Here is a 13,474-nt window from a genome sequence, read left to right as displayed (position 1 = left end):
CTTAATGCGCGTTATAACTTTTTCTATGAACGGAGAATCCAATTTGCAAGGAGATCTGTTACGTAGGCATTGAAAATCGACTGCTAGCTTTGTAGATGGGCAGTGCGTTTGGATCGAGACTCTGGTAAAAATAAGCTCGCTTAAATATATTACGTTTCTATTGAATTAAATACAACAGGCCAAAAGTCTCAATAATTTAGAAGAGCCAAGAAGATGCAAAAACCCAAAATGTCTTTCGTTAAACCTATTGAGCTAATTTCAATGATCAAATTGCGAAGTGATGTCTTCGTCTTTAAGACGGCTCTTAACCTCTGTATCAAAATGCTAGCGGTGTTGAAGACGACTTTCTGAGCCATTTCGTTATATACCTTATATATTTTTAAACCTGAACCCCCGAAACCTAAACTCAATTAAATACCTTTTGGTCTGGCTCACAGAAATCCCGAAAGTCGCACGAAAACTGAACTTTTGAACAAACTAGGAAGGCTTTAGTCTCAACAGGGGGTTTATTGAGCGTGACGAGATTTTCAAGTACGACTATTCTCATTTACGTTTTGATGCCAGTTGCTGTTTGCTTTCGTCTGGTACTGGAAGGCATGCCCATTACTATCCGCTAAGGTTTGTTCCCAGTTTAAGCGCACCATCAAGAATATACATCCTATGTACACCATAATTTTTATCTTTAATACTATAGAACCATGGTTTTTATTGCCCACAGAACTGTGTAAGTAAGTACATTTAAATCTAATATGTTTGGATTAATAATGTACGTTTATACATATAAATGGTTAGCAATCATTCAATTCCAAACCATTACCGTAACTACTACTGCAAGGGGTCAAGCTATCCGCACTTCTAAAAAGACCCCGGTCACATAACGCCCCATAATGTTAGACAATATGCTAAGAGGCGTATAATACATTTTTTTTTTTTATCATTGGCACAACACCCAGGGCCGAATGCGTCCAGCTGAGGCGTACTCTAGATAAATGGGTTCCAGGGGATGCTTGCTGTGAGTCTTACTTTGTGGGAGATTGGGTTGAAAAACTGACGCTCTATTAATGGAGAGCTGGAGCAGGAATACGACTTCTCGTCTTTTTGGTAAAAACTTTGATAACAACTTAACTTATAGGAAGACATCTGCGTCTGATATATATTATTTAGCTAGAAGATTTAGCCAAGAATACCACTTTTTAGATAATGTACCACCTATAATGATACGGAGAAAATACGACAGTAACCGGACTGTTTTAATTAATCAAAGGTTTCATTTTTCACTATTTTATAATTAGTGTGATTCACCAATATAGGCTATATAATCATGATAGTAGAACTTTATTATAAAGGCATGAAAACACAAGTACAATGTGGATATCTGTGGTCCGTCGTTTTACGGGAATTTTCTGATCTGCCACGAGTAGACAGATGCAAAACGTTATATTCAGGTTCTTGAAGTTAACTGCCCAAATGTCTAGATTCAATAATTTTCTTCCTGTTGCTAAACTTCAATTCCTGATTCAGTAATCCTTAGAGAAAAGCAGCTTTTCTGACTTGACTATTCAGATTAAGTAATTATTTTTATTACTATTAGAATGATGGGACAAACGTAAACAGTGGAGTGGAACAGGCTTGCCGATCATGTGAAAATTTATGACCTTGACGTTTATGACATTATCTAAAGTGGTGATCGCCGCTTGCACTAAAGCACACAGTAAGGGTAACGCCGAGGCAGGCAGCGCGTATTGATTATATGTGAAAATGAAAAGTTACAGCGGCCGGACCAAAACTACCATGAATCATACAATTTGTATTCTTTGTGCGAGGATGTGTGGGCAAACCTCGTAGATAAAATCACTTCGAGACCTGGGCTGTTTCATATTGCAACAATACATATCGGACAATAGACCACGTCTATTTCTGTTCAACGTAGCAGCAAAGCCGAAACTAGAGAGCTTAGGTGTATATATGTAACCACTTGCTTCAACAATGATTGAAAATAGTGCCCGTTTAAAGACATTAGGTTTTTTCTGTTAAAGATTATGTTATCTCCTATACTTCCACTAAATGATGCGCTCCATCTGGTGAGAAAGTAGCGGGCTCTGTCCCACAAAAGTTTCCAAATGTTCTAAGTCGTTGATTCGTGTCAAAGGTAAGGCCTCGAAAATAATTGTCCTTATTGCCTAGTAAGTGAAAAATGTGAAAATCCGTCCGAAAAATATACAGAGTATAACAGAACCTAATATTTGAAGTCCCGAAGAACAGCTTTGACCATGTTTGCGGTGCATAGGCTCGTTTTGCCATAGAAGAGGATGGTCTAACTTCGTCTTTTGAATAGCCCAGTTGATTCGATGCTACCGGGCCAAATGGCGCCGGTCAACTATCTGGTTTGTAAAACGCAATTTTCAGTGTAATTAGGTCCTCGTAGCTCCACTAAAGCATGACCTTTTTCCTACAAGGATCTGACTGGGCATTAGTCCTTAACTTCCCGTCTGAGGCCACTCATTGCGATCGCTGGTTCATATTAAAGTACCAACATTAGTTTTACACAAAAATTCGCTCATTGTGGCCCCGTGACGTTCGAGATCGGGCAAGGTGTTGAGATGCAGCATTAAGCCATGACTTTTTGTTGGATTTACAGAGTTCCTAAGGTATCCAAGCTTCAAGTCTGGGTAAACCTGAAATTTAACGTGCAACTTAAAGTGGTTAATAACTGTTCTGTGGCTGCGGCCCACCTCTTCGGCCAAATACTATTTGCCTACCGTCACCCTTAAAAAGTGCTTTCAGAGCTTTGTCATCAAATTGAGGCGTTTGGCTAAAACGGGGCATTTCCTAGGTCCCGATTCCGTTTTCAAAATCGATAAATTGTTTTTGAGTAGATATTTCAACGGTGACAGCTGGGTTGTTTCGGTAACAGTACGAACTCGAAGAGATATATAGAGCAAAGTATATTGAAAAGGCATGTTTTTCCCATTTAGAACGCGCAATTTTGAAGAGCTCTTTCTAGTTGACGCAATACAGCATCTTTATATGACGCTAATAGAGCAGGAAAGTCGCTTTCGAGCTGTAAATCGAAAGTAAGCTACAGGTTGGGGAAGGTATTTTTTTAACGGGGGAACTTTCTTTCCAATCTAACAATTTGAGACTTCAGAGTCTATCTCGTGTCTTGTAGTCGATCGCTGATTGCTCGGTCTTGAATTTGCTGAAACAGATACTGTCTAGTTAGCCCAGGGGTGGGCTAGTGCTGAGTGGGTTGATTTTGTTTTGATCTGTTCTCAGTCGGACCATTTGTCAAGACATGCCCATTAACCTTTTTCGAGGTCGGCTTCAGTAGCCGCATGTCTCTTTTACTCTGCGTTTATTTGCCGTTTTAGCAAAATGGTCTCAGACTTCGGTTCAGCTAGTTCACCTCATTAGAGTGCAGCAAGCGCAATTACAAACGGCACCAGCTTGACCACAGCAGCGTCAATTGGTATTGATATTATGAAGAGAAATTTATTACACATTGTGCCGCACGGCCAATGTATCCTTGCGTCTGGATAGCTGCTAACTGTCACGTTTAGGCACAAATAACTGATTTACGTGGCCGTCAAATTTGGAACCATGAAATCGACCTGTTAACACGCCGCAAAAGTGTCTCAGAAACCAGCAAGTACTATGTATACCTTAACTGTGTTTTTAAAAATCACGTATGTACATATTGTATAAACATGTTTAACTATATCACTGAAAGTTGAAGCACATAAACGAATAACAAGCTAAATGATAATTCAATGTAAAATATAATTCTAGTTCATAGTCTATGGAAATTAACTTACTCATAAATCGAGTTACTTACTCTTTGTCTCGGAAAATGGTAATGGTTCTTGTTGCTAGCTTTATATCCAGTGGCCTAATTCTATTGTCCAATACCGCTGTAATAGGCGGTAGTCTGTGTTCATTGAAGCAGGCAGACAGGAACAACGAGAAGCTAATAGGAATGACTCTCCATGAGAATTACCCAAATCTTATCTTTTGAATGCGATATACATGAAGGAAAATGACGCGCTTTCAGCTTCATCTTCTAGATTTCGTCTGTTAAGCCGAACGTCCGATCGAGCGACACGCGACAGTGTCTTCAAGAACATTGTTCTTCCGCAGTTTCCCTGAAAAGACGATAGACGTAGGTGCGGCATCTGCCTTCTTTTAACCCTTCGGGGACGCTCTAAACAGGATTTGTCCCGCTGTCGTAATTCCGCGGAAAGCCAATGCAGTTTGATATGTTTCACAAAACTATACTCAACCGGCAAATAATACACTAAACTTTGACAATGTACCGGCCCATTTCTTTCTTGCTGAGTTTCTGCTATAGACCGAGGGCCCATTATAAACAGCCGTTTGTTTAAACCTATCAATCCTTGTGCCTTAAAAGGTTTTTTCATTTAGCCAATTTAAATATGGTCCATTTGCTTTAAGGTAAATACTGTGAAATCCGAATGTCTCGAATGCTCCGCACGACCCTTCTTTGTTGAAAACTCTAAATATCCAAGTAAAATGTAAAATGAACAAAGTGCCAATTCGAGTCCATCATTTGTTGGTCCGTTTCATTTATAGTGGTTATCCGGACGATTAAGTTCTGTATGATAAACGGCATGAGCGCCCGCCTGTTCGGAACGCGTGCTCGTGTGCCCCAGTGAGCGGTGCACGATGTCCAAAAATCATAGTAAAGTAGCATATAGTAAAGCTAAATAATAACAAAAAATCGGGCGTTATCGCTCGATATCTAGCCATCTTTAACGTTATGTTTACGTTAGTAAAATATAATTAATGCGAACGCATCCAGGCGAAACTGTCCAATACCGACAATCATCTACGCTCCCCAATAGAGTAACACAATTGAACGCTCAATTACGTTTCTAGCCTTTTTTTATCTAGCTTACTATATATACTGCCGCTTCTATCGAAGAATTACCAATGGTTTAAAACTACTTTTGCCTCGACGATTTTTTTTTTTTTTTTTTAGAGAAATCATTGCAAATTTATACAATCAGAACAGTTTTGTAGTACGAAAATTATGGGGAACGCTAGACGTGATCAAGGCCTATTGGGCGTCCGTCGATTAATACTGCATAACATCAATTAATAAGATTATCTTGTTGAACACTCAACGTTAAGTGATCCACCGCGCGTCAATCCGATGAACACGGCGCGCTTTACAGTAGCTTGAATGCAAACGAGATTCGGGACTGAATTAAGTGTCAGAGCGTCGTACGCGCTTAAAGCACGTCTGATGAAAGTCAGCGACCCACCGCAACCTGTTTTAAGGTCGTGTTAGCAAACCTCAACCTTGCCTAAGGTTCAGCAATTTATGTGTGGCCTCTTTTTTCATGATTTTCATGCTAATAAAGATGCTGTAATGCCATATATGCCTGCTTCGCATGTTCGTTCGTACCTCGCGTCTTAATGCGTGTCTTACATAATCGACTGAAAATAAACTCACTGCTGGTGCGGCACCGATGGCCAACTGGCATTAGGGACAGTTCCGTAATGAAGTTCCTCGGAACCCCTTTACACTGAGAATGTCATATCCTTCTTGAAAACATTGCGGCCTGATTCTGAAGGCAGAGCCAACGAATTCGGATTGCGGAAGCTATCGATGGGCAGATTTCAATAGACATGATTTAAAACGGCCAACTAGAGATGATTTTATTGGTGGGTCCGTTTAAAATAGCTGGAAGTTTAGCAACTTTTAAGTGCCTTATAACGGGCAAGAACCGACACATTCGTTTGATCGGATTCGTCCGGGTATGGTTTTTCTGAGGGTTTCGTATTAACTAACGACGCTTATCTTTAAAATTCGTGTCACAGTCAGAGAGCTAGCTTGTATTCGCGGCCTCATTTTTAAATTACCATATGCCTCACACGTTATCGGCAAATGCTACAGGACAAGTCAGGTTTACACATTGAAAACAGTATTTGGGTTGACTCCGCGTAGCCGTGGGCCGGCCGAAGGAGCGTGTAGGGAAACGGTGCAGATATGCGGTCTTCGGTTTACCGTGACCCTCCAGTTGGGACCCTGAAAAAAGCATCGCCATGACAACTGAGAGAGGGTGCCAACACGGTATTTTTTTTGAGTAACTTATTCGTAACATTGTTATGCCCAAAATAAGACATTCGTTAATTTATTTTAAAATCGCTGTTCTTATCATTGGAGGTGAATGAGTCCGTATTCTAGAGTAGCGGATGGCATCTAATCGATTATCCAGTCAGCCGAGTAAAAAAATCGGAAGGCTTGAGCCGAAAATGAGAACCAGAACAGGGACTTAGGCAAAAAAGCATCTGATATAATGAAGCAAGCCGAATGTTAAAATTTTTAAGTTGACCTCAATTTTTTGTCATTTTTGTTTTCTAGTTAGCATCCTCTTAATTTTATCTTGATATATAATACTTCGCTGGCTCTTTCCAACCGTTGCACATCTACAATCGAAAGTGTACAAAGATTAATGATAACAATTGGCTTCTTGGCAATTATAGGGCTCCGCTTATCTAGTTAGATGCTTTTTGATAGCTTGAGTACTTACCATAAAACGTTGCCGTAGCACATATGCGCTAGGAACAAAGCCAATCTTATTAGCTCACATGGACTCCTAAAACCTGCATCCACTAGGTCGTCCGCTCGTTTATAATGAACTCTTTAAAATCAATCCTAAAGGCAAATAAGAGATCTTCATTCGCTTTAGTAGACATTTAGTACGAATAGACCCGTATCCGAGCGGTCTTTTTGGCCACTGCTCGCCTGTTTTCCTTCCGTGTATTAATCAACAGCCTTTTAGACATTATGAATTCCGTGTAAAAATGCGGTAAAACCGCAACTGTTGGATTTATCGAATCATATATTCAAGCCGTTCCTTACTAGCCATTTTGCTAAAATAGATAAAACCTAAGTGACTTTGTTGGATTCAAAAAAAAATGGATTCAAGGATAGCTACCTGGAACATTGCTTAGAACAACGTTCCGCAAATGTTCACCGGAGAAAGGCGTATGGGTACTCACAATATAGAAGTGGTCGCTTTAGAGGCTAGTCTTCCTTAGCATCGCCGTGCCTTCAGAGTATTATTGGTGACTATAATAAATTGTATGGTTGTGAACGTCCTTACGTCGAAGGTTGTAGTTCGGTTGTAGAACATTTTCTATTCATTTTCCATTTATATGCTATTGCCTACGCACCAACAATAGATAAACATATACGCCGCAAGGTTTCGCGTTTGTTGCACTTCAATAAAAATACATGACCTACGATCAATCAGTTATTACATCATTAACAAAATAATCAGGCTGGCCGTGTTGCTCGAACTTTCTGTCACGAGCTAATCTCAATGAAATTCAATGTTTACAGCTTCGCAGCGTGCAGGCGTCAGCCTGCCTGCGCATATTCGGTCTTCGTCAGTGAAGGCTCTAAGACGATTTTTCTCGTCAGCGGCCCAGTAAAGAATCGCCTATAAGATTTCGTTGTACCGCGCGGAGCTCGCAATGTCCTTTTTACAGTCTACTTTTTCGCTGTCTGCGCGTCGTGAGCTGAAATGGTTTATTAGGCAAACCTGGGAAGCTGTTGACCTCATCGCCGATTAAAAGCGCATAAGGACTGTGCAGGCTCTGTAAAGAAAGACTTGTTTCGCCTAAAAGTCCAAAACAGCACTATGTACCAAGTTTTGTTTGATCATTACTTGGGAGCTTCGGTTAATTTCAGATACAATAAGGTACCTTAGGCAATAGGCGAAAATAACTAAAGAAAGACTCCCTACTGTTTATCAGACAGACATACGAATTTTTATAGTATTCGAATTTATAGCTTACATCTATTTTCAGTATAGTTTAACCAAATAACAGGCTTTTTTCTTCGTTGAAAAATTGAGTCCACAGTCGATCATTATACGAATGCTGACGCTGTTCTTCCAAATTGTAGACGAGGTGCAAGCGCAATGAAAACAACCAATAATGAGCTCGAATGGTGACGACTCATTTTTAATTTGCTTTGAGCGCGCCGGTATCTATAAAGCTGTACCTCTCTTCGTCGGGAGGAAGGTGTCGGCCGTAATGTCCTGCCGAATCCCCCAGAAAGACAGCCGATAGCATAATTGGGTTGACTTACCCACTCGATTCTCGATTAGCTCGGTCTTCACAAAAGCCCCTCAGTTGTATTCCTGATAAGCAAGGTCTACGGATGAATAAGTGTCTGACAATGAGTGTCCTCTCGATTTATTTCTATGCGAGATATTGGATGTACCGACAGGGTTGTTTAACTTAATTATAACGTTCATTTTTCTGTGTACAGAGCACCCCTGACAGACACTTCTTCTTCGAGACAAGTCAGTGACCTAGCATGACGGTGTGCTTGTTTTTTCGGTGGTGTTGCTTCGTTACTTGACCAGATCGTACCAACTTAAAGTGATATTGCTTTTCATATCCTTTCGTTTAGCCCTGGAAGAATTATCACCATGCTACAAACGTCGTCAGTATCTAAGCTTTTTCGGCAGCGCTGAGAGTATTCCAATAACCTACTAGAAGAGTATAGTGATTTTGTTACGTCGAGCTTATTTCAGGTTAAAAAGCTAACTATATTGTATGATAGTATGGGCTAGAAAAATTCATTTCAAGACAAACATGCTTGATCGAAAAGACCGTCAAATGATTGCATTGTAGCACATAACGCCATGCTATCTGAGGCGTCACATCGTGCGTCAATAGTAGACTCTGTTATTGTACAGTATCTGGTATTGTGTGAGATGTTAAATTATATTTATAACTGAAGTAGTAATAGCATTGATATAAATCTAAATCGTTAGTGGATTTTCAACGGTGTATTAGGGCGTAAGTGCACAAAGCACAGGGAGCAGACGTTTATTATTAGAGATGTCGTAAGTTATAGAGACAAACCGAACAAAAGCCCAATCCCTATCACTGTATTACTTACCAGTCTCAATAACAAATCTAACACTTTGCCGTAAAACTGACGCAAGTAACCGTCTTTAAATTAGCAGAACGATGCTAACTTCAGCAGATCAGCCTCGCAACTTACGTGCTGTATGAGATCGGCGCCTTAAAGCGCTGATCGAATACTAATAGTGTACAACATTGTTCAGCGTGTTGAATCTAGTTTCAACCGTTGCATTAGATGTTATTTCGCTTAACGAAATCCAGATGCTCCCAACGTTGCCAAGCGAAATCTGGAGAACAATTCTTTTAAAGCCTTTTTACGGCTATATATATATATATATATATATTGAATATATCAATCTAAACGAGCGTAGGCGAAAACACATTTAAATCGTAGGCCTTATTTACTTGCCATTCCGTATAACGAATTTTCTTTTCCTTTATCATCGTTACGTCATATGTACTTTACCATCAGTGTACTGAACTGGACATCCGCCTTCATGAAGAAATGCTTTTTTCCTTTAAAAATTATAAATCATAACTTCAAAAGTGACTAAGAACGATTCGATGATATACTCACATGCGTAAGATATGCGTTCTCTCTGCTTTTTTTCTGTGGACAATCACTACTAAAGCAATCGTTAGTATATCGTTCGACCGTATGCTCCCACATATATGCTAAAAAAAAAACAAAAAAATTACACACGGTCGTCGGTCGTACCTCTCAGCTTTGTATTCTTAATGAGTTATGTGACCGAAGACGCAGGACGAATTTGCGCTCTCAGCAGCATCGATACTCGTCTGAAGTTCCATTCGGTCGCATTATAGTAAAAACGATGACAGAACTTGCGCCACTAAGACAACAATGCATCTAGGTAGAAAAGCACAGGTGATAGAATGGAAAGGAACGGTGTGTCAACACTTGATATACTGAGATAACTCCCGTGACGATTTCCATTGAAAGGATCCCTCATGGAGATGCTAGTCAATGTTTCCATTCAGAACAGTGATCATATAAGGGCCATCACCGGCAATATAGGATACCGCAATTCCTTTTTGTTAGGTCAGCCTTAATCTATGAAGATACTTGAATATTCCCGCCGTTTGAAGGGGTCACGGAAGCGCCTTACGGAACTTGGTGGTTTTCTCACGTATTTACGTAGTGTCCACTGTTACTGACGGTAGATTGCTTCTTGACCTGGCTCGCAAAGAAAACAAACACTAGAGATATGTTACCGGAGTACACATCTGTAGTGCTCCGAGGGTTACGGGCCAGGATCGTTGCCAATCCCATTTCTTCAGCGTGTGTTCTTCTAAGCTAACTCGACATTCAAGCGCTATGTGAAGAAAAAGAGTTTGGTCTGCTTGCAGAGTATTCGGACAAGGATCATTCTTTCAAAGTCAGTGATAGGCGCCTTGTGTGAGAATTCCTTCTCCAATGGTAAGCATCCTTAAGGCCAGAGTCAGACGTACCGCCAAATATATCAGTACTTTACATAGAATAAAAAAACTTTCGATGTGACTTATCCTTCAATATAATGGTATAAATATAATACACATTCTATGTGAGTTGTGGCAGTAACAGAATGTGATATATAGCGGTCGTTCACTATTTTGAATATTTTTTTTTTTAAAAATACCCTCCAAATCTATATTTCACTGCCTTGTAGTCACATTAACCTCTTCGCGCGGTTTTCATTACATTTCTTCTAGTATTGTTATAAATGAGAATCCAACGAATCACTCAATGAAAAAGCAACGTTGGAACTGCACGACAGTGAACCCCTTACATGGGGACACCATTGTCCATGGGCCCATTACCTGGACACATGATAGTAAACAAAGATATAGCTCGACGACAAGGAGCCGACCGGTCAAGGAAAAGCTTTGGTAATAATAAACAGTCTTTACAGAGGATAATCGCAAGCCTGAATCTCATATTACGATAATGTAAAAAATTGCTTATGCAAAGAATAAAGGACCTAAGAAGATAGACCCTTTAGAATTCAATTCCAAGCTACGGCGGGACTATGCTAATATGCGAGAGATTTTTTTTTATACATAAACGTATCGTAATAGAAGAGCGTAGCATGACCAAAATGGCAAAACCGGTAAACGTTGTGTAACTGCTTTTGTCACATACCACAAAGCCTGTTGCTTTTATCGTATGTATCGCTTCCTGTCTTGCGAATGGTGCTCCAAAGGTTCATGTGAAAATGTTCTCAGCAGAGTTAAGCATTGGTCACAATCTGATAACCCGTTAAATGTATGCCTCCTCTCGTGAAACTCCTTTGATCTCTTTTCGACACTACGCTTGTGGCCGTAATATAGGTGCGTACGGGCCGAACCAATTCAAAGCCATACTCGTTTAAAAGTGTTTTCATGCGAAGCGTTTGTCGATATCTTCTCCCGTAAGTTGACAGAAGGTTGCGCACTTTCCTTACTACAAGGCATGACGAAGGAGGGCCGCCCTTTTATCAGAAAAAGAAGGACCATGTTGGAGCCGTACGGCATTGGTGGCCCTCTGCGAAATTCATTGCCGCCAGATGGTTATTGAAGCAATACAGTGAACAGGTACGTGGTGGCCTCGGTTACATCTGTGTTCGCTGACAGCAGTTGGCTGCCGACTTAGAACGCAGGGCATTTGGCTCGATAATCTTATTGCTAGCAGCGGTCGGCTTTGTTTGTCTTGATGGACCTTCGTGTGAACCTTTGCCAATGGCAATCGTAAATTTTCAAGAGCCACATGAAAATTGGTATATTAGATTTGGAAACATTATTATTCAACATAGCCTAGTACGAATATTGATGCGAAGGGTCATTAGAGATAGATTGTGAGAAACGGTACCCTATATGACATATTTTTCGATACACACAATTGATACAAATAGCTAATTTTCGTGAATAAAGCGTCTAAAAAACAGCTCTATGAATCCAAGGCTAAGGCAAGTAGTGCACGTCAATTTCATAGAATTGACCATACGACTAATAATTAAGGATAGCTTGTTACATCTCTTCGAGCCAATGCTGTCTCGGAATTGGACGACGAGCTAAATAGAATCACCTGTGGAAAGCTCTTTCGCTTCCATTAATTGGGCATGCAATAAGCTTACAGCATAAACGAATATTAAAAATTAACTTAGATTCTTCCAACATTCCCGAAAGCGTCTCCATCTTCGCAGATACCTTATATCGGAGCTACTATAGAAGCTGTTGGTTGATAAGCTCAATAAGTACATCAAATGATGTACTCACATGAGTTACTGTGTTGCTCTAGGTCCCTAAAACGCCATGGACCTGTAAATAATTCCGCATCTCCTTGGCCTTTTCCGGACCTCTATTTTACCCGATTGCCAGGATTACCCGAACCGCAACACATCATACGTTTGAAAGCGTCAGCAGATCTCCGGAAAGGACTTGAAGTTATGGCGGCGTTAAGTACAGAAGAGGCTTCAGCCTGTTACAGGAAACTGACTCTCGATATCTTAACTGATTGTGGCGTTAGAAACAAAGTTACTTCAAAGCTGAGAGGATGAGTATAATGAGTGTAATGCTTGTATCTAATACGTAGTTAAAAGAAATGTTCATCCTTAGACTGCAGTCGATTGCCGTAGGAATTGCCTAACCGTCCTATAAATATTTCAAACAAGGATGGAGTGAAATGGTATTTGAGTCTTTCTTCAATTGTGACGATATCCTTAAAAGAAAACATAAGAAGACCCCTATATCGTTCGATAGCCCTGATCCGCCGCTGCCCTGTCATGTACCCGCCATGCCTATGGCTATAACGAAGTCTGAGAAATGGGCAGTTGAAAATTGTCCCAGTTTATTGAATTTCTATTGAAAGAAGTGCGGTAAATTGAAATGTTCGTGATATTAAAACGTGAAGTAGAAAAATATTCCCTCTTTGAATATAACTTTATTATATTTCATCGTGGGCAAAATAAATAATTGCTTATTTCTTATATTTTAGGGGGGGGGGGTGGGGGACCTCATCAAACAGGTGCATTTTCTGCACGTTTTATTTAAACATGTTTACGCGAAATATTTGTGGATATGTGTTCTCGTTATGCTAAATGAATGTTACCTAGCAGGCAATGTGGGTCGAAAATAAAAAACATAAAAAGCTCAACAGCTCATTACTTAAGAAGACACCAAAGTTCTGCCAAAGTTCGTCATGTATTCCCTTATTGTTGGAAATGCTATGCCGCTAATCGGCGTCTGATCCGGAAAACACTTGGTAGAGTCATTGAAAAGGCCACCTTTACCAGAAAAATCTAAAGGTTATAATAGCATTCGATAGTCTCATTGTCGCCATCAGGTTCTAAATATGTTTATCGTGTATTTTTTTTTCTCTATAGATAATAAAAAAGGCGTTTCTGTATAGGGACGTAGTACTGCTTTCTATCGGTTTACCCTAAAGCTAGCATTACACAAAAGACTTAATCTCAATTGAACTATGGAGCATAATGTTTGCATAAAGTTTGAAAATAATTTACGGAACAACTTTTAAATCGGATCGGAAAGTTACCTACTTACGTTTATGGATGACACGTACAGGAAA

At 40.0% G+C, this 13,474-nt stretch overlaps 1 protein-coding gene across 1 annotated transcript in view; it reads left to right on the top strand.

Annotated features, from left to right (window-relative positions):
- Positions 1 to 9,643: 9,643 nt before the first annotated feature.
- The window catches only part of LOC147757389 (uncharacterized), a 77,388-nt gene continuing 73,557 nt past the window's right edge, over positions 9,644 to 13,474 (top strand). Inside the window, exon 1 of the transcript XR_015322577.1 lies at positions 9,644 to 10,351. The gene's annotated coding sequence lies outside the window, so the exon portion shown is untranslated. The remainder of the gene's footprint in view (positions 10,352 to 13,474) is intronic.

This window comes from Varroa destructor, unplaced genomic scaffold (assembly GCF_002443255.2).
Source record: "Varroa destructor unplaced genomic scaffold, Vdes_3.0 BEIS01000002.1, whole genome shotgun sequence".
Lineage (NCBI taxonomy): Eukaryota > Metazoa > Arthropoda > Arachnida > Mesostigmata > Varroidae > Varroa > Varroa destructor.
This window is presented reverse-complemented; position numbering and strand designations above follow the sequence as displayed.